Source organism: Quercus robur, chromosome 3 (genome assembly GCF_932294415.1).
Source record: "Quercus robur chromosome 3, dhQueRobu3.1, whole genome shotgun sequence".
Taxonomy (NCBI): Eukaryota; Viridiplantae; Streptophyta; class Magnoliopsida; order Fagales; family Fagaceae; genus Quercus; species Quercus robur.
In genome coordinates, this window is record NC_065536.1 from 65,471,464 (window position 1) to 65,480,377 (window position 8,914).

The following is an 8,914-nucleotide window of genomic DNA, read 5'->3' on the forward strand; positions in this document are numbered from 1 at the left end:
TGGAGGGATACTTCTAGTAAAATTATTTTTTGATGCAAAAAAATAATTTATTGACAATGGGGGAATAGGAAATGACTCTTGCAACATGTTGGATCTCAAGTCTAAAAGGTTCATATTTTTCCATGGAAGAAATACTGGTGGTAGCTCAAATTTGCTTAAAAGGTTAAATGAAAGATTTAGGTAACTCAATGTCTCTTTTCCAACATTCCTAAACCATTTGGGTATTTTACCTTCAATTTTGTTGTTGGAAAGGTCTAAAAATATCAATTCATTTTGGGCTTCTAGAAAATTGGGAAATTCAATCAAATTGCAAGAAGACAACCTCAAACTTAAAAATTTGGGGATTGAATTGATATTTTCTTTTGAAACCAATACTTTGTTAACTGAAAGATTGAGAATGCGAAGCTCTTTAAGCTTAAAGAAATTGTTCAGCTCCATTAGTGTGACAAATGTTTTATTTATACACTTTTTGTATACATAACTACATATTTTATGCACCCAAACAAAAAAAAAAAACCAACATATTTTAAGGACATCCCATGAAAGACAAGGTTATCTAGGTTGAGTTAAAATAAACTTGAAATTGATGGAAGTTTCTGTGCAGCATAGAGGAGGAACATGAATGAACCTTGTAGAAACTATAATCTATCTTCTCGTTCTTGTTGAATAAAAGATCTGTGGTTGAGAGAAAATAATATTAATTTCTCCCTTAATTTGTTTATATTAATTGCGTTACATCTCTAGCAATGCTCCCTATGAGAATCAGTGGGCTTTTATCCATCTTTGCCATCCAAAAGTGAACCAAAGCCAACGATCATTATTTTTTTTTTAATTATTACTTTAAGGATTATTAATTTTTGGGACTATAGATAAGGACCAGTAGGTTTTATATCACCCAATTTTTTTTTTTTTAAAGGTTCTTTATCACCTAATTACCTTTTTCTCAAAAAAAAAAAATCAATATTATGTAAATAAACCATTCACATGGGTTTGGCTTGATCGGAATCGAGATTTTGTGAAATTTTTGGTTACTTTAATTATGTATGAGATGTATTTTAAAAAAATAATTATGTTTTGAGACTATAGTTTAATTAATTACATAAAATATTTTTATGAGTTTTTGGTATGTTTTATTATGTATGATATTTTATGATCCTTTGTATATATTTTAAATGTTCTAGCTTTTATGAATTTATGTTGGTTAATAAAATGGCATTTGTAAAGTTGTGATTTACAACTATATTTTATGTTGACTTTATTCCATGACAAAAAGTGTTGTAACTGCTTTAATTTTGTTCCTTATATTTTGTGGGATTTTATTGTATTGGGTTTAATATTAAGTTGGTGAAGACTTAAGCTTAATTGAAGATCAGTGCATTTCACAACTAGCTCGCGAGAAGTTCGCGAGAAGAGTTCCCACGAAAAGGGCATATGAGAAGCACATGACTGGAAGCTGAAAAGTTGTGCCAGTCTGTCAACTTCGCAAGTAAGGCCTTCCCACGAGATACCCGCGAGACTCTGCCTGGAGGATTTTTTAGTGTGACTTTCTTACCCTTCACCCATACTATATATACCCTCATTACCCACAAATGTAGTAGAGGCCATTCAGAGAGAAAAATCCTAGATAGGTTTTCTACAACACACACACACATCTTTTAGAGAGAGAGCTACTCATCCTTAGTGAGAAATTATTGTAGCATCTTCTCCTTCCCTCTCCCATTGTCATACCTTCAGAGGAGATTTGTACCCAAACACAACCCATACCTTTTCAGAATGTAGAGAGTGTTTTGGAGCTTGGGAAGCTTTAGAGAATTGCCAAAAGAAGCTGGTGAGACTTAGTGGATGCAATCAGGCATATTGCAGGATCCGGAAAGCTAAACAAGACACAGTTCCGAGGAGCCTTGTTGGAGTAGGAGCTTGGAAGGTTTAGGTGCATCGGGTAGATTAGGCTTGGAGGGTTTCTTGCTAACCCATGTATCCCAACTGATTGTCTAGTGGATCAATTACCGCTTGGAGGGCGGTAAAGAGGTTTTACGCTGAGTACTCTGGTTTCCTATTCGATAACACATTAGCGTGTTATATTGTGTTTGCATTCTTCTTCCTTACTCTTTTAGCTTTCATATTATTGCTGTGTTATATTGAAAATGGCTTAGAGTAGTTTATTTGTTTATCTGCTCGCATTTACTCTATTCCGTACTTAGTATAAGTTAGAGTAAAATCTATCGAGCTATAATTTTTAATTTGGGGGTCTAAACAGCTCTTGTGTTTTAACACATTTTCGAGCTTTCAATTGGTATCAGAGCAGGTACACTTGTTTTAGTTTCATTACCTAAGTGTGATCCTTAACCCCTTGTGTTATTTGCCATGGATAGTGTTTTGTATACTTCTATGCATGTTTTGGATGTTGATGAATGTAACATGCCATGTGTTTGTGAAAATGCCTCTATGAGTGATAATCCTCATGATTATGATGCTATGTTACATGAATCTTTGGGTGTTGTTGATATTTCTAACATCAAACTCTTGAAGAAAAATGCTAAGAAGTTTCAAAAGAATTTGAGCAAGTTATTTTGAAAAAATGATGATTTGATTGCTAAGCTTAACGAATTCGGTTGAGAAATATAAGAATCTTGCTGAAAATTCTCTTGAAAAGCTGAAAGAGTTTGAGTGTTTGAATATGAACTTGGATGCTAAACTTGTTTTGTCTAACAAACTTGTTGATGAGCTAAAATGTGAAAATGAATCTCTTAAGATGCATGCCAAGTATTTGATTGCTGAACCTTCTATTAAAAAGGATGAAAATATTTGTTGCAATTATGTTGTGGTACCCGATTTTGTGCCTATTGTGTGTTCTACCTCAAAGGACAAATCAGTGTACATTCCTCCACATAAAAGAAGTAAAAAGGTGGAGAGAAAGGCTCTTAAGCCTAAGCCTCTATTTAGGTCTCAATCTAAGGTTTTGGATGGGTCTAAGTTTGTTCCAACTTGTCACCATTATGGTGTGATTGGTCATATAAGACGTCAATGTCCAAAGTTGAAAGAACAAAATCATGTTGTTAGATCCATTCCCAAAAAGCCTAGTGGACCAAAATACATTGTTTGTCACCATTGTGGTGCCTTTGGTCATCTAAGACCTCATTGCTTTAAATTTCATGCTCTTAAAAGAATCAAAAGAAAAAAGAAACTTGAGCTTCTTGGAAGTCGTGCTAAAAAGGGTAAACCGGATTTGAGTGAAAATAACATGTTGTTAAATAAAATTTAATGCTTTTAACTCCTTGTCTATGTGCATCTCCAGCTCTCATTCTTCCAACCCTCGTCTCATTTCTCATGAGACATTCATTCCAAACAATCTTTCCGTTTGGATGAGGAAGGGTTCCTATGGTAGAGGTTGTGCTCTTTTGGTCCTTGATCTAATTCTTTTGATCTTTGTAGGACCCCTCATGTATTAGATGCTTCATTGTCATGCATTTGTGCATCATGCATCTCTTTATATGTATTGTTTTTGTTGTTTTTGCGTTTGATCATACTTTAATGCTTTTGTTTTTATGTGTATAAAAATCCAAAAATACATAAAAAGTGAAATTTTTTAAAAGTTTGATCGTATATGTTTGAGACATATCACATGTGAGTTTGGCCTAGTACCTTCGTATCAATGGCATAGTACATTTACAAGCTTAGCTTGTTTGTATGCACATATATCTTTGTGAGAGAAATCTTGAAAACTATGTGTGATTGTTGTAAATAGATCTTCATGTTTGTCATGAATAATTGGTCAATGGACTTGATGGTCTTGATACTTGCATAGACTTGTGCCTATATCTCTTCCCACTTTATTTTTATGTTTTTGCAATAGAGCTCACCAAATGTAAATCTCAAAATGAAAAAGAGATAATGAACTGCAAAAGTCGTCGTACATACTAATATTTGACTAGGAAAAAGGGAAAGCGACTTTTTATTGAATTGTATGGTGCTTAAAAAGCCAAATTGCTCACTCTCAATATTGAAATATCAAAAATTTCAAGCACCCCTCAAAAAGAGATGTATTGTCCAAAAAGGATCAAATGTTATGATTTGTGAAGAAGCCAAATGAAAAACTTCTAAGATTTGTAATCATCTTCTTGTGGGAGGTCATATATGTTCATTTCTAAAATTGAAATAGACCACTTGATTTAGTACCAGTTGTGTATGACTTGATTGAATTAATCATTGAAGTTTCACTCTAGTCTAAGGACTATTTCACATTTGATACTCACCCACAACACACAAGACTTTGTTCAAAAATGCTTATATCATTTGCGTAATTGTACATGATCAAATGTGATGTGTGTGTGCTCAACCATATATGGATCAAACCAAAAAGATTTTTGTTCTTTTTGTTTACTTTTGGAAGTGATTTGTATCACCCATGTTTTTCAAAGTTTTTTCAAATTGTTTTTGTGTGAAAAACATTTTTTTTTTGGTGTTTTCATGTATAAGCTCAGTCATGAGTTAAAGACTCCAATTCTCAAGTTTTTTAGCTTTGGACAGAAAGTTTCACGACTGTTTCATGAGTAAAGCTTACCAGCGAAATCCCAGCGAAATTTTCGCAGGAAGCTAACCAGCGAAAATTTCCAAATTTGCTTTTAAAGGGCATTTCGTGGGTCTTTTCTTTTAAACTTCTCTCATCTTCTCCCAAACCCCTATTTTAATGCTTCAACATCAAAACCCAACTAATTTCAAGTGGCCTACATTCCATAAACATCTCTAAAGTAATCTTTAACTCTTTTCATTGATTTTGATCCTTAGATTTTGTTTTTAGGAGTTTTATGTTCATAGTTGAGATTCTCAAATGGGAGTTGGAAAACTTAATTTTTGTCAATCTTTTTTATTGGGCTTTGTTTTAAATGATGATTGGCTTTGGATGTTGGCCCCTTTGTGGCAAAAATAACATGTATTTAGGTAAGATTTTCATATGTTCATGCATTGTTTAACATACATGTGTAGTGTGTGCACTCTAAGTGTTTAATAAAATGCCCAAATGGCATTTTCTCATTGTTTTGGACTCCAATGAGTACCAAATTTTGGGGATCACCATAATTATTCATGTTTATCATGTTTTGATAATTAGTTGTGTGTTTTATACACTTTGCCCCTTGAGTGCTTGCTCATGCATTGGTCATGCATCTCACATGCACACTAGATGCACATTTGTTGCGCACACTTGATCACTTGACACGTTTTGCACTTCACTCATCCTAGTTAAGTCTTTTTAGACCTTTTAGCACATATAATATGTTCTTGTGTCTATGTCATGCCTAGGTCTATATTATGTTCCATCATCTTTAGCATGTCATGTTCTTTATGCTTTGTAGCATTTTTTTAAAAGATGTTTTTGTCTTTCATTTGAGCTTCATTTTCTCATTCATCTTGCAACCCTCATGCATCATCTTTTACCCTTGTTCATATCTTATTTTCTTTCCTTCATTCCTCTTGATTCATTTGTCTATTTGTGACAAAAAGGGGGAGAGTATACCGGAGAGTATACCAGTGTGTTTTGTCATTTCTATATGACTCACGTGCACAATCTTAGGGGGAGAAAATTCTACCTTGTGCACATTTGTAGGGAGAGAAAGCCATAGGGGAGATACATATATCAAGGGGGAGAAGACATTTTTTTATGAGAAAACCTTGTTTTGTTTTGATTTTGTTAGGACATATATGATTCACTTGTTAGGAACATATGTCATTATTTTATGTAATTGGCTTATCCTTTGACAAAACGTACTTTACTTGTATTTGGGTAGATCGAGGATGTGTTTAATACTTCAAGAAACTATGTTTCAAGATCAAGTGTTGAAGACATGCAAGTTTATCCAAGATTCAAACTGAAGAAGTGCTATTCATTAAAACTCAACAGCACCTCGACAGACAGCTATCTGTTGAGCTTTATGAAAAATAGAATTCTAGTTCTGTTTTGACTCTAACCCTAGACATATAAAAGGATTATTTTAAGGGCTGTCAAAGTGTTCACAAGTTGCACAAGTTTTGAGAATAGTTTTGATGTTGCACAGAATCAGTAGGTTAAATGCTCCAACTTCGGTGGGCTACTAGTGGCTGTGAAAGGCCTACAAAGGCCTACAAAGGCGAACACAATAAAAAGAGGACCGGAGTTGACCGGCCAAACACCCTCTGATGGCTAAGTTAGTCTCTCAAAAATGGAGTTCCAACTTTTTAGGAGTAAAATTTCAGAATGTACCTCTCTGGTTTGATTCAGACCGGTCCTTTATATAGAGAACCTTGGAGCGGTTATTAACTTAGTAACTTCCCCAAGATTCGTGGAAACTAATGAGTCCAGGCATAACTTCCTTATCGGCTACAGAAGTGGCAACTGTTAATGGAAGTTAAGTATTCGAGGAATTTATGGCGATAATCATGGGTTTGGTAACCGTTCCAAGATATTGAGAATTTCCCAAGTATTGCATGTTCGTCTATCCATTTCATAGACGATTTGGTCATTCTTGGACGTCTGATCATCGTTCATGAATGACTTCATTGTCGTCCATGGACAATTTCATTGTCCACGAACGATATTCTCGTCCCTGAACATCCTTCTCCTTCTTGGGTGATTTCTGATCCTGCTTGCTCTCTGGGTCCTAGACGAGACCTTTGGACGAATTGGAGACACTAACTTCTCACTATCCCATCAAGTTTGTTCAAGCAAATTGTAACCGGAGACAAAGTTTCGCCCTTGTTCATCTCTTCTGAAGAAGTTGCTGTGTATGTGCACCTTAAGGTTTTGTGACCAAGCATCTTCTTGATCTTCATTGTGTGGATGAACTGAAGAACTTTGTAGCCAACAACCTTCCCTAGTTGGTGATTGAAGTCGCATACTGGGATTTGCGCAATTGGTTAGTCATGTACTTAGGAGTTGTGCATCGAAAAGGGAAATTGTCACTACAGAACAAGTCCAATTGGGTATTGGGGTAAGGGTTCCATTGTAGGTTGGTATAAGGTACTGGGATTCCTTTACTTGTAACCACTTATTTTGATAATAGTGGAATTTCGGGAGTGGTGACCTAAAAATCACCCGGTGGGGTTTTTGCCGTTAGGTTTTCCCCATTCGTAAACAAATCACCGTGTTATTTATTTTCCACTGCATAATTAGTTTATTGGTGATTTGTTTGTGCTACCATGCGTTTGCATGTTAATTTGATTAATTAATAAACTTGGCTAATTAATCAATTAATTTATCACAAGGGGTCAATTCGTTTTTGGCCTATCAGATTTATATTATGCTTGTTTTCTCGTTGTTTTATGGTGTTTTGAGTTATGTTTAGTATCTATGTTTTGCTACTCTCATCGCATCATGCTTATGTGTTGGGCATGCATACATCCATATGTTATTGTGCTTTATTGGTTGCATGTTCGGATGATCATTTGCTTTGCTATATGATCATTGTAGTCATTTCCATATGATTGTTTTGTGTTTGATCAAGTTGCTTATATGTTTTACAACATGCTTACATGATCGTATGTTTACTTGTTACATTATACTTGTCCTTTTATTACTTGCTATACCTTGAGGGTCTAATGTGTTTTGTGCAAGTGTTTCAGGTTACAGGTATATATGTTCCAAGTTCATCACAACTTCTAGATTTAGGTGTGAGTGAGTTTTTCCATTGTTCCCAAACTCACGTTTAAGTCTAGAGTCTGTTATAGGGTGTTTTGTCACGGAATAGCCAAAGGGGAAGATTGTAAATTTGTGATTTACAACTATGTTATATGTTGGCTTTATTCCATGACAAAAAGTGTTGTTATTGCTTTAATTTTGTTCCTTGTATTTTGTGGGATTTTATTGTATTGGGTTCAGTATTAAATTGGTAAAGACTCAAGCTTAATTAAAGATCAGTGCATTTCGCGACTAGCTCGTGAGAAGTTTGCGAGAAGAGTTCCTACGAAAAGGGCATGTTAGAAGCACATGACTAGAAGCTGAAGAGTCGTGCTAGGCTGTCAACTTCGTAAGTATTTCGTGGGTAAGGCCTTCTCGCAAGATACCCGCAAGACTCTTTGCTTGGAGGATTTTTGAATGTGACTTTCTTACCCTTCACCCATACTATATATACCCTCATTACCCACAAATATAGTAGAGGCCATTCAGTGAAAAAAAACCCTAGATAGGTTTTCTACAACACACACACCCATCTTTTAGAGAGAGAGCTACTCATCCTTAGTAAGAAATCATTGTAGTCTCTTTTCCTTCCCTCTCCCATTGTTATACCTTGAGAAGAGATTTGTACCCAAACACAATCCACACATTTTCAGAGTGTAGAGTGTTTTGGAGATCAGGAAGCTTTGGGGAATTGCCAAAAGAAGCTGGTGAGGCTTGGCGGATGTGATCAGGCATATTGCAGGATCCGAAGAGCTAGACAAGACACGATTCTGAGAAGCCTTGTTGGAGTAGGAGCTTGGAGGGCTTAGGTGCATCGGGTAGATTAGACTTAGAGGGTCCCTTGCTAACCCATGTATCCCAACTGATTGTCTAGTGGATCAATTACCGCTTGGAGGGCAGCGAAGAGGTTTTATGCTAAGTACTCTGGTTTCCTCTTCGATAACACATAGGCGTGTTATTTTGTGTTTGCATTCTTTTTCCCTACTCTTTTAGCTTTCATATTACTGATGTGTTATATTGAAAATGGTTTAGAGTAGTTTATTTGTTTATCCACTCGCATTTACTCTATTTCGCACTTAGTATAAGTTAGAGTAAAATCTATCAAGTCGTAATTTTTAATTTGGGGGTCTAAACAGCTCTTGTGTTTTAACACATTTTCGAGCTTTCAGTATTAGCTGTGATTATACACACACACACACATATATATATATATATATATTAATTATGATTATATATATATATAATGGTAATTTTGAAATAGTACAT